Source organism: Eurosta solidaginis, chromosome 3 (assembly GCF_040869045.1).
Source record: "Eurosta solidaginis isolate ZX-2024a chromosome 3, ASM4086904v1, whole genome shotgun sequence".
NCBI classification, from domain to species: Eukaryota; Metazoa; Arthropoda; class Insecta; order Diptera; family Tephritidae; genus Eurosta; species Eurosta solidaginis.
In genome coordinates, this window is record NC_090321.1 from 65385114 (window position 1) to 65399821 (window position 14708).

Genomic DNA, 14708 nt, shown 5'->3' on the forward strand with positions numbered 1-14708 from the left:
AGAGGGCAAGGCATGATAATTGCTTATCGGTCTTTTAAAAGAATCTGAGTAAACAGTGATGCCATCCTCATATTTATTTCTCAAACGTAACTACTTACATGGTTTTTTGAAAGGTAGCTAAGTTATGTTACATAGGCGTACTTGTATTTATGTATGCATATATGTGTGTGTCTGTTGAGCAGGCTTGGGAGCAGTCAGTGTTTTGGCCAGTCGTTGTATTGTTGTCGATCTTTCGTACGTAATATTTGCTGCAGATTTGTATTTGAGCTTTCAGTTCGTATTTGACTTCTTGTGCTTGAAATGGTTTCTGCAATTGCTCACCTTGAGCGCAAGTGCCTAGTATCTATACACAAATAATTAACAATAGTTGACAAAACAATTTTTTATCTCTTTTATTTTTTTGTTCTCGTGTTTCAAAATTATATTTTTTTAATTGCAAGAACAAAAAATTGTGCTGGGTAAAATTTGTTGTTTACAAAAATTATAAATGAAAAAAAGTGTCGAAAAATAAGATTAAGTGAGTTAAACAAGAAAAATAAAAAAAAAACACATAAAAATGTGTATGATGGAAAAAGAAATGTGTAGTGTAGTTATATTTAATTACATGTTATTGTACATATTTTTCAAATACTACAACAAATCTAGCGAATGTCTACGTCAGTGCATCTCAATTTCAAACGCTTATAGTTTATTTAACCTTGTAATATCTATGTCCATACATACTTACAAATGTATGTATGTACATACATATAGATCTGTGTATCTACAATCTTGTTTTCTGTACGTGCAACACATTGTATCTGCTAATTGAAAAAAAATTAGAAATTTTTTAAAAAATATTTGAAAAGAAAAAAGTTTTTTTAAGTAATAATTTGTTTTTTAAGTAATAATTTCAAGAAACAATTTTTTCTAGTTAATATGCATACAACTTAAAAAATAAAAAAAATGTTTGATTCTTAGCTACATTGTTTTTTAAGTAATAATTTCAAGAAACAATTTTTTCTAGTTAATATGCATACAACTTAAAAAATAAAAATAAAAAAAATGTTTGATTCTTAGCTACAATTTCTGAAAACTCGAACCTTTTTAAGTTTTGTTTGTATTTCAATAATATGTTTTTTTGTATTAAAATATAAACAAAAATTTAAGTTCCAGAATTTTTAAAAATCATATTTGCAAAATCAAAAAAAATTTTGTAACTTTTTTCAAAAATTGCTCTTTTTATTCTTCTTTTTTTTTGTGTACATACTATTTTAATTTTTTTAATATTGTTACTTTTTATGATATATTTTTAAAAAAATTTAATTCACCTTTTCTATTACGAAAATTGAATTAAAAACAAATTTAAATGTAATAATTTTAAGAACTTGTTTTAAATTAATATGCATACAACTTAAAAAATTAAAAAGAATATTCCAAAAAAAAAAAAAAAAAAAAATGTGATTCTTAGATATAATTTCTGAAAACTCAAACTTTTTAAATTTTTTTTGTATTTAAGCTCAACAAATCTAAAAATTTACAATATTCAAGGCTATTAACTTTTATTAACAATTGTTTTTGTATTAAAATATGAACAAAAATTTAAGTGCTGGAATTTTTAAAAACTATATTTGAAAAAATCAAAAACAAAATTTTTTTAAATTCTTTTTAAAAATTGTTTTTTATTCTTTATTTTTTTTTTCTGTGTACATATTATTTTAATTTTCTTAATATTGTTACTTTTTATAATATATTATTCAAAAAAGTTAAATTTACGTTCTCTATTTCTTATTTGAAAAACTTGAAAACAATTTTTTGGGGTGTTTTAGTAAAAAAAAATTTGAAAAAAATTTGAAAAAAAAAATTTTTACTTTTTCATTTAGATACATATAACAAAAATTTAAAAAGCCAGTTTATATTTAAAAATCAAAATAAACCCACAGATGTATGTATACAAAGTTTTTACAACAAACCTACTCAATCTTTAAAAAAAAAAATTTGAAATGTTACGAAATTGTTTCGCAATAAATCAAATTACTTAATTAGTGTGCGGTGAATACTGAAAATGTCGAAAAATACGTAAAAAGTGCAAAAAATTCAAATAAAAGGTAAAAAAATATTTATGAAAACAAAATTTAAGAGATGCAAAAAAATAGTTAAAAAGTTCAAATCGTTTCAAAAAACAGGAAAAAGTTAAAAAAGATTAAATACATAAGTACAAAACGGCAATACATTTGCATCATTTCAATTGGCTAATTAGGTGCCTGTGTATCGTTTGTAAGCTGTGTTTGTGTGTGCTATGAACTGTGCTGCACTGTTAAATTGGGTGTCCTAACGCGCATGCGCAAATGCCTGTGAATTTTTGCTTGCAATTTAGACTTTTTTTTTACTTATTGTGCTTGTTGAAAGTAACATGAATGTATCTAGTGTATGTATATAAGAATGGGTCATTCTCTATTGAAATTTCTGCGTCCGTTATTTACATCCATTGTGCTTGACCTTTCAGTCTATTACTGTAAGTGGAGGCTTTTAATGTATTTAAGTACCTCTTCAGGCTTTTTACCTCATATCAAAATAAATTAATAAGAGTCAGGCCACCTATATGAGAGAGTATCCTTGCCAAAGCAATTGCTTTTGCAGAGAATTTAAACCGGGGTCTCATCCTCCAGCTTACAAAAACGAGAGATTTGTGAATCGGAGGTGTTATCGTAGACTACAGTGTCCCATTTATTACCCAGTGAAAGTTCGTATGTGCTCTCTGCTAAGATAAATGAGTTTGACTGTTACTCTCGTTGTTGTGAGTATAAAGAAATGCTGCTATATCGCCTGCTTGGCTGCCTTTTCATTACCTTCATGTCCCTGATGACCTTGAACCCATCCTAACAAAACCTTATTTTGGTCTCCTAGATTCTTTAGGAGTCCAATGCATTCATCCACTAGCTTAGAAGTAATTGTGTAGGACTGCAAGGTACGTAAAGAGGATGACTCGCTGTCTGACATAATGAGGATACTCTTCGATGATTAGCCTCTTTCTAGATATTCTCTACCGCCTGCCTAGAAAATAGTAGGTTAGCATCCCTTTGATATCGATTTGTAGAAGTTCGGCCCATAGATACTAGCTTTCGTTTTATTGTCATTAAACTTTGATCAAACCGTGAGCCAAACCTCTGCATCAGGCTCAGTATGTGGAGTCCCTGTTTCCCAAAGAGCCCTGTTTACAATGGAAATCTCAAAATTAGAAGAGATTCTGGGCGTAGCCGTGAGCGTGACAGATTCTGCAATAGCCATCACGCAGTTGCAATATGGAATTTCCAATGAACTTTCTAATAAACCTCCGATCTTTAGCTCAGAAATATCTTTAAAACTTAGTGCAGCAAGTGTTGCTTTCTCTATTAGAAAAGGGAAGGGAGGTATTTGCAATAAGGCACAAACTGCATCCGTTACTACCGCAAAACAGTCGGTGCAGTTTTCTAGGTATTGCTTTTGCGTGGTCTTCGGCTACCGTACTAAGAAAGCATAGATGACTGTTGGCTTCACAACATAAATGTCCAGTATAGCGCTTTGGACGTTGAAAGATAGCCCCCATGTTTCGCCATAGTGTCGAGTGCAGGCAAAGAAAGTTCTTGCTGCTTTATTCAGGGTAGCATTTAGATGAGCATTTCACGTGAGAGTTCTGACCAGTGTTGCCCGTAGATATTTCGCTTCCATTGAAAATCGGGGGTTTAGTGCCACCCAGTGATGGTTCTAACATGAATAGTTTTTTTCTCCGTGCTAACGTTTTTCTATCGTTTGTTATCATAACAAACGTTACCTACGAGTTATCACTTTGTTCTCGGCTGCCTAACGCAAGCAGATCTCGGTTGTTATCGATAACAATCCGATACCGAAAATAAGAAATCGATAACAAACCGATAAATGCTATAAGCATTAAAAAACTGACAAGTTGCCGATGACAAACCAATACAAGTTGTTCTCTTTAGCGCAATAAAATACTTCCAAAGTAATTGAAAGGATCAAATCTGCATGCTCGATAGTGTTTTTTAAATAATCGCTATTGAATAAAACTACGGACAGTTCTCATGACTCGAAAACCTGGCATTTTTTGTTATCGTCAAATGTGGTTCGGGAATTCTTTGGATATATTAAGGCTTTTAAAGGACTATATTTTTATACTCAGCTGAGCACAGCTCACAGAGTATATTAATTTTGTTCGCAAAACGGTAATCCGTAATGGCATAAACCAATCGAGATAGATATAGACTTCTATATATCAAAATGATCTGGGCGAAAAAAGAAATTCATTTAGCCATGTCCGTCCGTCCGTCCGTAAACACGATAACTTCAGTAAATATTTAGGTATCTTAATGAAATTTGGTACGTAAGTTCCTGGGCACTCATCTCAGATCGCTATTGAATATGAACGAAATCGGCCTATACCCACGCCGACTTTTTCGATATCGAAAATTTCGAAAAACTAAAAAAGTGCGATAATTCATTACCAAAGACGGATAAAGCGATGCAACTTGGTAGGTGGGTTGACCTTATGACGCAGAATAGAAAATTAGTAAAATTTTGGTCAATGGGCGTGGCACCGCCCACTTTTAAAAGAAGGTAATTTAAAAGCTGTCAAGCTGTAATGTGGCAGTCGTTGAAGATATCATGATGAAATTTAGCAGGAACGTTGCTCCTAATAATATATGTGTTCTTAATAAAAATTAGCAAAAACGGATGACGAACACGCCCACTTTAAGAAAAAAATTTTTTTAAGTCAAATTTTAACAAAAAATTTAATAACTTTTTTCATTTAATTTGTCTAGAATAATTTTAATGCCATAAGTCGAACAAAAATTGATCAATCCTTGCGAAATTTGGTAGGGACATAGCTTCTATGACTATAACAGTTTTCTGTGAAAATGGGCGTAATCGGTTGAAGCCACGCCCGGTTTTTATACACAGTCTACCGTCTGTCCATCCGCTCGGCCATTAACACGATAACTTGAGCAAAAGTAGTTCACGTACTTATCTGAACTCAGTTTATCTTGGTATTAAAAATGGGCGAAATCCGACTATGACCACGTCCATTTTTCCGATATCGAAAATTTCGAAAAAGGAAAAAAATGCCATGATTCTATACCAAATACGAAAAAAGGGGATGAAACATGGTGATTGGATTGGTTTTTTGACGCAAAATACTTTTGAAAAAACTTTGTAAAAAGCCTGGAATCATGGCAGGAATACTGTTCGTGGTATTACATATATATATATATATATATATACATTTTGGTCGATATCTCCTAGAATAACGCCTTCTCATTTGTACACATATCGGTCACTCCCTTATAAAAGTCACCTCCTTTATCCACCTTCTTTATGGCTCACTACCCTTTGTAAAATAGGCACTCCTTTAATATTTAATACCTTCCATTTGATACCCATGTCATATAAACACATTCCAGGGTTACCCTAGGTTCTTTTTCCTACATGGTTATTTTCCCTTATTTTGTCTCCAAAGTTCTCAGCTGAGTATATAATGTTCGGTTACACCCGAACTTAGCCTTCCTTACTTGTTTAAATAATCCATATTGAACAAACTACGTACAATGCTCATGATGCGAAAACCTGGAATTTGTTGTTGTCGTCAAATGTGATTCCGGAATTCTTTGGATTTATTAAGGCTTTTAAAGGACTATGTTTTTTCACAACAAAAAGTTATGAAAGGGAAAAAGACTTTAAGGCTCACTTGCAGAACGGCAAGTTATCTTTTTAACCCAGAGTTAATTTGAAAAAATGTATGAGTTTAACGCCTCATTTCAGGTTAAGTCTGAGTTAAAAAGATAACTTTCGATTTTGCAAGTGGGTATAATTAACGAATTATTCAATGTTTAAAAATACCCGTTTTCCATATAGAGCTATAGAGCATTTCTCAAAATTTGCTTAATAATGCGTTTTCGAGACGGCAGTTTAAATAGTGTTATATTCCACTCAGAAGACGATATGCCAAGTATTCTTCCGATTTTAAAATTCTTCTGTTTAAAAATATTATGATAAAAGTTTTCTGAAAAAAATTGTTCAATGGTCAATTTGAGAAGGAATGATTCATAAGTACATAAATTGTTACGTTCAAATCGGTCTATGTACATAATGTTAATGGCATTTTTGTTTATAAAGATATGTCTTTACATACATACCTTGTGCTAGTTTTCTTAGTTGAATTCCATTATTACTGTTGTTGTTGTGCTACTACTTTTCTATGTTACAAAAAAGTGAATGTTAAAGTCTCAGTGTTTGTTAAATGCATTTTCTTATATTACAAAATTTTCGTAGAAACGATTGCTTACATAGCTCACAACTATTTAAGGGAAGAGCAAATTTATTGTAATGCTTGGATTTGGTATCACTTTTTGTTTTTTACTTTTTATACCTTTCTGAAAATTAAATGAAACTTCGTCACGAATATCGAAATTGTAAGTCCTTAAAGGATAATAGACCCACCAATAAATATACCGAAATGATCAGGACGAAGAGCTGAATTGATTGAGCCATGTCCGTTTGTCTGTTTGCCTGTTTGTATGCAAACTAGTCCCCCAATTTTTGAGATATCTTAATAAAATTTGGTGGGCGGGTATATTTAGTTGTCCGATTACACATTTGTCGGAACCGGCCGGATCGGACCACTATAGCATATATCCCCCATACTTACTGACCCATTTTAACAACTATAGGCTTCAAATTTCAGCAAATGCTTAGGTATAGAGCATTCATTGTTGTCGGAAAAAATTGTATAGATCGGTGGTATATATAGTATAATCCCATACAACCGATTGTTCAGATAAGAAACTTTTCGTAATTTCTGCCCCATTTTAATAGCTATAACGATCAAATCTCACCACATACTTTCGTATATAGCAGATATTGTTGTCTGAAAAATTCGAAGAGATCGGTGGTATATATAGTATATATCCCATACAACCGATTGTTCAGATAAGAAACTTTTCGTAATTTCTGTACCATTTTTACTGCTACAGGCTAGAAATTTTACCGTATGCCTACGTATAGATCATTCATTCTTGTCTGAAAAAAGCATAGAGATCGCTGGTATATATATTATATACCCCATATAAACTGTCATTTCTGCTCACTTTTTAACGGCTAGAAGCTTCAAATTTCATCAACTACTTACGTCTAAGTCATATATCGTTGAGATAAGTGAGGTATGCTCGTATATACATATATATTATATATATTTCATGTAGACCACAAAAAACGCATCCTCACACAAAGTACCTACCTAATTATACCTTTCATGAACATGAAATGGTATATTAACTTTGGTCTGATGTTTGTAACGTTGAGCAAAAAACGCATCCTCACACAAAGTACCTACCTAATTATACCTTTCATGAACATGAAATGGTATATTAACTTTGGTCTGATGTTTGTAACGTTGAGAAATATAGAAGATAGACTCACCAGATAAGACGATTTTGGTCATTCCTGCCGCAATTTAGAAAGTATAAACGTAAAACTCGGTGATATAATTCTAATATATCATAGAAGATATTCTGAAAAAATCACTTTGATCGGAGCTATATATAGTATATATCCCATACAACCGACCGTTCAGATAAGGGAGTTTTTTGCCATTTTTTATTTTATATTTATCTTAAAAATCGTTTAGGTATGTACATCTGTTCATTATATATTTCTTATCTTATACATCCGATTATTTGGAGATTACAAACGGGATAAGATTATTGTTCAGCTCCATTCATGAAAGGTATGAAGTCTTCGGCACAGCCGAAGACAGTCCCGTCTTTACTTGTTTTTATTTATCTTAAAAATCGCTTAGATAAGGGTCTAAGTTTCGAAAACTTCGTGACCCCGTCCAAGCACCTTAATTACTAGAATTAGGTAAAAATATAGCTCTTAAAATATTCCTAGCTAAAGTTGAAACCTGGTAAATTATGTCACTTGAGGCACGTCATTCTACAACTAATCGCTCAAGTTTTGAACTAACCTAATATATAATTTTAACACTGCGATCTTTACAAAATGGCCATTGCCCCTTTTGCAGGCCTGTTGAGCGCATTTCACAACTGGTTCAGTCATATGTGGCTCTAGAATATGTGTTTCTGATATAGCTCCGACATAAGTGCTGCTAGTGCTGCAGTGCTGCCAACCATTTTGGTCTGCATGCGATTAGCATCAATTCATAGATAGTCACTTAACCTGAAGTGCGAACTTGTTTCTTTGCATGACTTTATCCAATTTTTTCTGCAGGACTGTTTCCCAAACCCGCTCTATAAAGATTATCTCATCTAGATACTTGTTTCCATAGTCCATATCATGCAGTTTATCATATTGGACCACCAATGCTGGAAACAGTTTCAGATTACAGTCTCTTATGCCGATCAGCATTATATATTCCCTGCGCTAGAATACTTGGCAACAAAATCATATGCCATTCAACGTGTTGCTGATCTTAGCATGGAATTTCTTGAAAATCGTTCACATGGAACCAAGTTGCATGAGTATCCAAGCAGTTTTAAAAAAAAATTACGGCCATATTGAATCGGCCATTTTGAAATTTGAAAAACAGACTTAAGACTCTTAAGCAGTGAGGCCCTAAATCACATGGAACCATGTTTCCAAGAATCCAAACAGATTTTGGAAAATTTTCGCAATAATGGATCCACCATTTTGAATTTTGAAAAACTAACGTAAGATTCTTAAGCACTGAGGCCTTAAATCTCATAGAACCAAGTTTTAAGAGAATCCAAACCGATTTTTAAAAAAATTTCTATATTTGCGATCCGCAATTTTAAACTTTGATGAACTGGCTTTGGATGGTTAAACAGTGAGGGCATAAATCTCATGGAATTAAATCTCAAGTGAATCCAATCAGTTTTTAAGAAATTTGCAGCCATATTGGATCAGCTTTTTTGAAACACTGGCAATCGGATTTGTAATCTGGGATATCCAAAATAAATTTTACCACATTGTTCTGTAGCGACTTTCAGGAAATTCTTTAATTTTCCGCACCTTCTTACTTTAGAATCGCTGAACTGCCCTGAAATATTCAGCATAGCAAAATGTTCTTTATTTACAATACTACCATGATAGTAGTACTTCACAACTAAACTACTCACATACTTCACTTATAAAAAATAAATAAATGTAAGGCGCGATAACCTCCGAAGAGATTTTAGGCCGAGCTTCTCTTCCAATTTGCGTCGTGCTCCTTTTTAATTTTTCCTACAAATTGGCGGGACGGGACCTACTTGTTTTATGACGACTCCGAACAGCATCTGCTAGGCAGATGAGTTTTCACTGAGAGCTTTTCGTGGCATAAATACACTCGGAGTGCTTGCCAAACACTGCCAAGGGGCGACCCCGCTTAGAAAAATTTTCTTCTAATTGAAAAACCTTATTTCTAAAATTTTTATGTTGCTTTGACCGGGGTGTGAACCCAGGGCATTCGGTGTGGTAGGCGGACCACGCTACCATCACACCACGGTGGTCGCCGTACTTCACTTATAGCGTGTTAAAATTAAACAGACCATCACTTAGTCTACGCTTCTTTTATACTCTCAGTACGCCTCGTTCACCTATTTCTCCGACGGTCGTTCTCGAATAGTTGCTTATTTTTTTCTCGTTTCTGTATATTTACATATGTACATGTATTTCTGAGATTTATGTAAGGTCAAATGCGGTCTTTATTTCTGTGTACGCTGCTGTTTACATGTGTGTAAAATATTCTCTGTTGACTTCTATGCATGTGTGTGTAATCCAGACGTCGGCAAAATGAAAATGCTACTACTAAATTAAAGAGAAAAATAATACGTGTGAATTGAGTATGCACAATTGTTTCACTATTTGCCGACGTCTGGTGTAATCGTACCTTGCTGCTAATCATGCTAATATTTCAAACCTTCTGTTTTTTTCATGTCGTTTCTTATTTTCCGTTCGTTTATTTCCTTACTTTATTCATGTAAATTTTTTTTGCTTTTATTAGTTCTTTTTTTCTGTTTTCTTTTTCTTTTTCTGACTCTGTTTTTATTTTATTTTTTTCTATTTTGATTTTAGTTTGTGATTTCGTTATTTTGGCTTTGTTTTTTTCTTTACTTTTGCCTTTTGTTTATTTCTTTCTGTTTGGGTTTGATTTTGTTTACCGTTTACTTTTTGCGATTTATATATAATAACTAACACAAATACATATTTACGCAGACAAAAATTACGTTTTAATATAATTTTATTTTAGCCATACATACATATACATATATACATATATATGTATCAATGTAAATATCAATATTAGGCCGGTTCATATAAAATGGCAAATTAAAGCTTGATTTTAGAGACACCACCATTAAAGCCTAAGCAGGGACCAGGAACTACGTAGGACTATAGTGAAAACTTTATAAAAATAGCTTGGGACCTTGGGTTTCCGACTCCTTAAGCGAGAAGGAAAACTATAGGTAGAAAGCAGGACGAAGAGAAGATGATGGAAGGGGGAGAGAAATTTAAAGGTGGAGCGCACATTACCGAACTTGGTTAAACATTCGCTTAAAGACCAGGCGAGTTGGTAATTTCACAGTGAAGATTATAGCGAAAGTCTATTTATTACGCTCCGCTTTTATATTTTTGTTCCCCATATTTAATGACGGTGGTTATGCTAAATTTTGAATATCAAGATTATAGCTTAAATAAGGAGAGATTTTCTTTTTCTCTTGGTCCATTTATATAAAGGAAGTATTTGAAAATGTTTCTAAGTATTTCGCTCCGGGCGCCTCCTTTTGGAATTTTCCCCTTCTATAATGCATTATCACCGGTTTCTGAACTACGTAGCAGGTATTAAATTTATAGCTCAATGGGAAGTCCCTCAAAAATTGATCGCAAGATTCCAGAAAGATTTTTCGGGAATATCTTAGGCCGTGCAAAACCTGGTGAAACTTTTTGTCAGACATGCTAAACTGCCATTGAAATCTGAATCATGTTTTAAATTTAAGGTATCTAACTCGTCGGGAAGTTCCTTCAAAACATATCCCAAAATTTCAAATCTGGTATGAAATTTCTTATAATTTCGACCCGTGCGCCATTTAGCGGACCTTTTTCCTTTAGTTGCATTGTTTGGAAGCAATGAACTACATGTTAATTTTCAAGTTTGTAGCTCAAGGGTGAGCTTCTTAAAACTTATTCGAAAGATTCCGCCGTATGGTACGAAATATTTTAATATCTTAACCCGTGCGCCACCTATGGGAATTTTTACTCTCATTTATTGCATTGCCATGGGGTCCCCAACTACGTATGAGGTATTAAGAATAATATTGATCACGAAATTCATCCGATCAGTAAGATTTTTTTGCAAATATTTCTAATTTCTAGTTCAATAAGAAACTACTTTAAAAATCGATCGCGAAATTTTACATGCTCTAAATGGATTTTCTCTATATATCTCGATTCCTGCCACATCTAGAAGAACTTTTGTACCATCAATATTATATTCAAACAGAGCTCCATGCTATGTGAAAAGTTTTTGGTAAGTCATCTAAAAACTGATCTCAACATTCACAGTCTCATAAGAGTTTTCCAAATATCTGGATTTGTTGCTTTGTTGCATTGCATTATAGATTATTCTGCACCTTATGTTATCGCTCGAATCGCTGAACTATTGAATAAATAATTCAAAATAGCAAAATGTTATTTATTTACAACACTACTGAAGTAGGGCTTCTTAACTTAATTACTACGTACTTCATTTGTAGGGTGATAAAATCAAACTGATTAATTATTCCTCAAGGTCTAATTATACTTACAGCGTATTGCATGACAAAACAGTACATAGCATGTGAAACATAGGCCTGATTATACTTTACGTAGCGTACATAGACTATCGCTGACAAGAGCAAACACACATACTAATAAGGTTAGTATGTAAAACAGGGCTATTCATTTCATAGCACAATTGTGCCCTCTCAATTCACACGCATATGATTCGCTCTGTCGTCGTTAATTGAGTTAAGCCGGAGTCATTGGTGCCGTATGTCGTAACGCTGTATCCGTATCCTTAACGTAATCAGCTGTTTATCGTTACGACGGTAAACCAAAACCCAATTGGTTGGCTACGATACGGTTACGACCTTAGCGGCACCAATAATCGATTGCATTGATTCTCATAAGGTTGGTCGAATCAGCTGTTATAAGGGTACCGATACGGTTACCGATAAAGCACCAATGTCTCTAGCTTTAAGCTGGAGTCATTGGTGCCGTATGTCGTATCGCTGTATCCGTATCCCTAACGTAATCAGCTGTTTATCGTTACGACGGTAAACCAAAACCCAATTGGTTGGCTACGATACGGTTACGACTTTAGCGGCACCAATAATCGATTGCATTGATTCTCATAAGATTGGTCGAATCAGCTGTTATAAGGTTACCGATACGGTTACCGATAAAGCACCAATGTCTCCAGCTTTAGTCATCGCTTGGCACTTGGCGTAGCAACATCAGTGGTGGGTATCGGCAGATCGGTATCAAAATATGTATGAAAAATTATGCGCGATACACATGCTTGTTGTTAGCTCGTTGCTTGCTAGTATGCGACTAAATGAAAAATCAATTCACTCGCACGATCATCGCGATGATTGCGCTCTCACTAATACAGGTGCACTTTCAGTTTTGAATGGCCCTGATGTAAAATATACACAAACACAAGCAAGCAATATGGTTTACTCGGAGAGTGATGCTAATTTTTCCACTCTTTGCAATAACAATGTTAGCAGCACGCAGAGTGAGAGAGTCGCGTGCATAGCGCATACATGGAAATCAAAATTCAACAGACTTTCATACAATGCACTGTCTAGTCTAATCAAGTAGACGCAAATCCTATTGAACATATATTGTTTGTGAGAGCAATGTTGCTGTGCCCTGCTATGCTATGTAAGTATAATTGACCCTTCAGCTTACGCTGCTTTTATAATCTCAGTTGCCTCATTCGCCTATTTTTCCAAGGGTCTACACCTTTCGCAGGCAGTCGTCTCGAACACTTGCTTGTTTATTTCTCGTTTCTGTATCGCTCAGTTGGCTATGTAGCTATATACATACCTGTATTACTTACTTACTTAATTGGCGCTTAACCGTCTAAACGGTTATGGCCGTTCAACAAGGCGCGCTAGTCACTCCGCCAACCGGCACCGATTGGTCACACCAAGGGAGTTTAAATCGTTTTCTACCTGGTCCTTCCAACGGAGTGGCGGCCGCCCTCTACCTCTGCTTCCATAGGCGGGTTCCGATAGAAACACTTTTTTGGCCGGAGCATCATCTTTCATTCGCATAACATGGCCTAGCCAGCGCAGCCGCTGCGTTTTAATTCGCTGGACTATGTTGATGTCTGCGTATAGCTCGTACAGCTCATGATTAAATCTTCTTTGGTAATCGCCATCGCCAACGCGTAGAGGTCCATAAATCTTTCGAAGAACTTTTCTCTCGAACACTCCCAAAGCCGCTTCATCTGCCGTTGTCATGGTCCATGCTTCTGCCCCATATAGCAGGACGGGTACGATAAGTGACTTGTAGAGTATGATTTTCGTTCCCCGAGAGAGGACTTTACTTTTCAATTGCCTACCTAGTCCAAAGTAGCATTTATTGGCAAGATTGATTCTTCGCTGGATTTCAGTGCTGATGTTGTTGCTAGTGTTGATGCTGGTTCCCAAATAAACGAAGTCTTTTACTATTTCGAAATTATGGCTGCCAACAGTAGCGTGTTTGCCAAGGCGCATATGCGCTGACTCTTTGCTCGATGACAGCAGGTACTTCCTTTTGTCCTCATTCACCATCAAACCCATCTCTACCGCTTCTTTTTCCAGTTTGGAGTAAGCAGAGCTAACAGCGCGGGTGTTTAGGCTGATGATATCAATGTCATCAGCATATGCCAGTAATTGCACGCTTTTATAGTATATTGTTCCAGTGCGGTTAAGTTCTGCAGCTAGTATAATTTTCTCCAGCATCAAATTAAAGAAATCGCACGATAGGGGGTCACGCTGTCTGAAACCTCGTTTAGTTTCGAACGGCTCGGATAGGTCCTTGCCAATTCTGACTGAGCTGATGGTGTTGCTCAACGTCATTTTGCACAGCCGTATAAGTTTTGCGGGGAAACCAAATTCAGACATAGCGGCATATAGGCAGCTCCTTTTCGTGCTGTCGAAGGCGGCTTTAAAGTCGACGAAGAGGTGATGTGTGTCGATTCTCTTTTCACGGATTTAGCGCATTGTGAAAATCTGGTCGATGGTCAATTTACCAGGTCTGAAGTCGCACTGATAAGGTCCAATCAGCCGGTTCACGGTGGGCTTCAATATTTCGCACAATACACTTGAAAGGACCTTGTATGCGATATTAAGACGGCTGATTCCACGATAGTTGGTGCATTTTGCAGTATCCCCCTTCTTGTGGACTGGGCAAGGAACACTTAGATTGCAACCGTCGGGCGTACACTCTTCCGCTCATATTTTGCTAAGAAGCTGCTGCATACGCCTTACCAACTCCTCGCCGCCGTACTTGAATAGCTCCGCATGCAATCCATCAGCGCCCACGGCCATGTTGTTTTTAAATCTGGTTATTGCTATTCTAACTTCGTCATAATCGGACGGGGGACATATATTCCATCATCATCGATTGCGGGATCGGGTTCTTCATCTCTGCGCGGTGAATTGCTGCCTCCATTTAAGAGAACA

The 14708-nt window shown here is 35.2% G+C and overlaps 1 protein-coding gene across 6 annotated transcripts in view; it reads left to right on the top strand.

Moving 5' to 3' along the window:
- The first annotated feature begins 280 nt into the window (after positions 1 to 280).
- Positions 281 to 14708, top strand: part of LOC137243859 (proteoglycan 4) — a 71188-nt gene continuing 56760 nt past the window's right edge. Inside the window, exons 1-2 of one of the 6 annotated variants that reach the window (XM_067772076.1) lie at positions 281 to 517; positions 1863 to 2087. The gene's annotated coding sequence lies outside the window, so the exon portion shown is untranslated. The remainder of the gene's footprint in view (positions 518 to 1862; positions 2088 to 14708) is intronic. The other 5 variants (XM_067772077.1, XM_067772078.1, XM_067772079.1 and 2 more) reach the window with 5 other exon arrangements.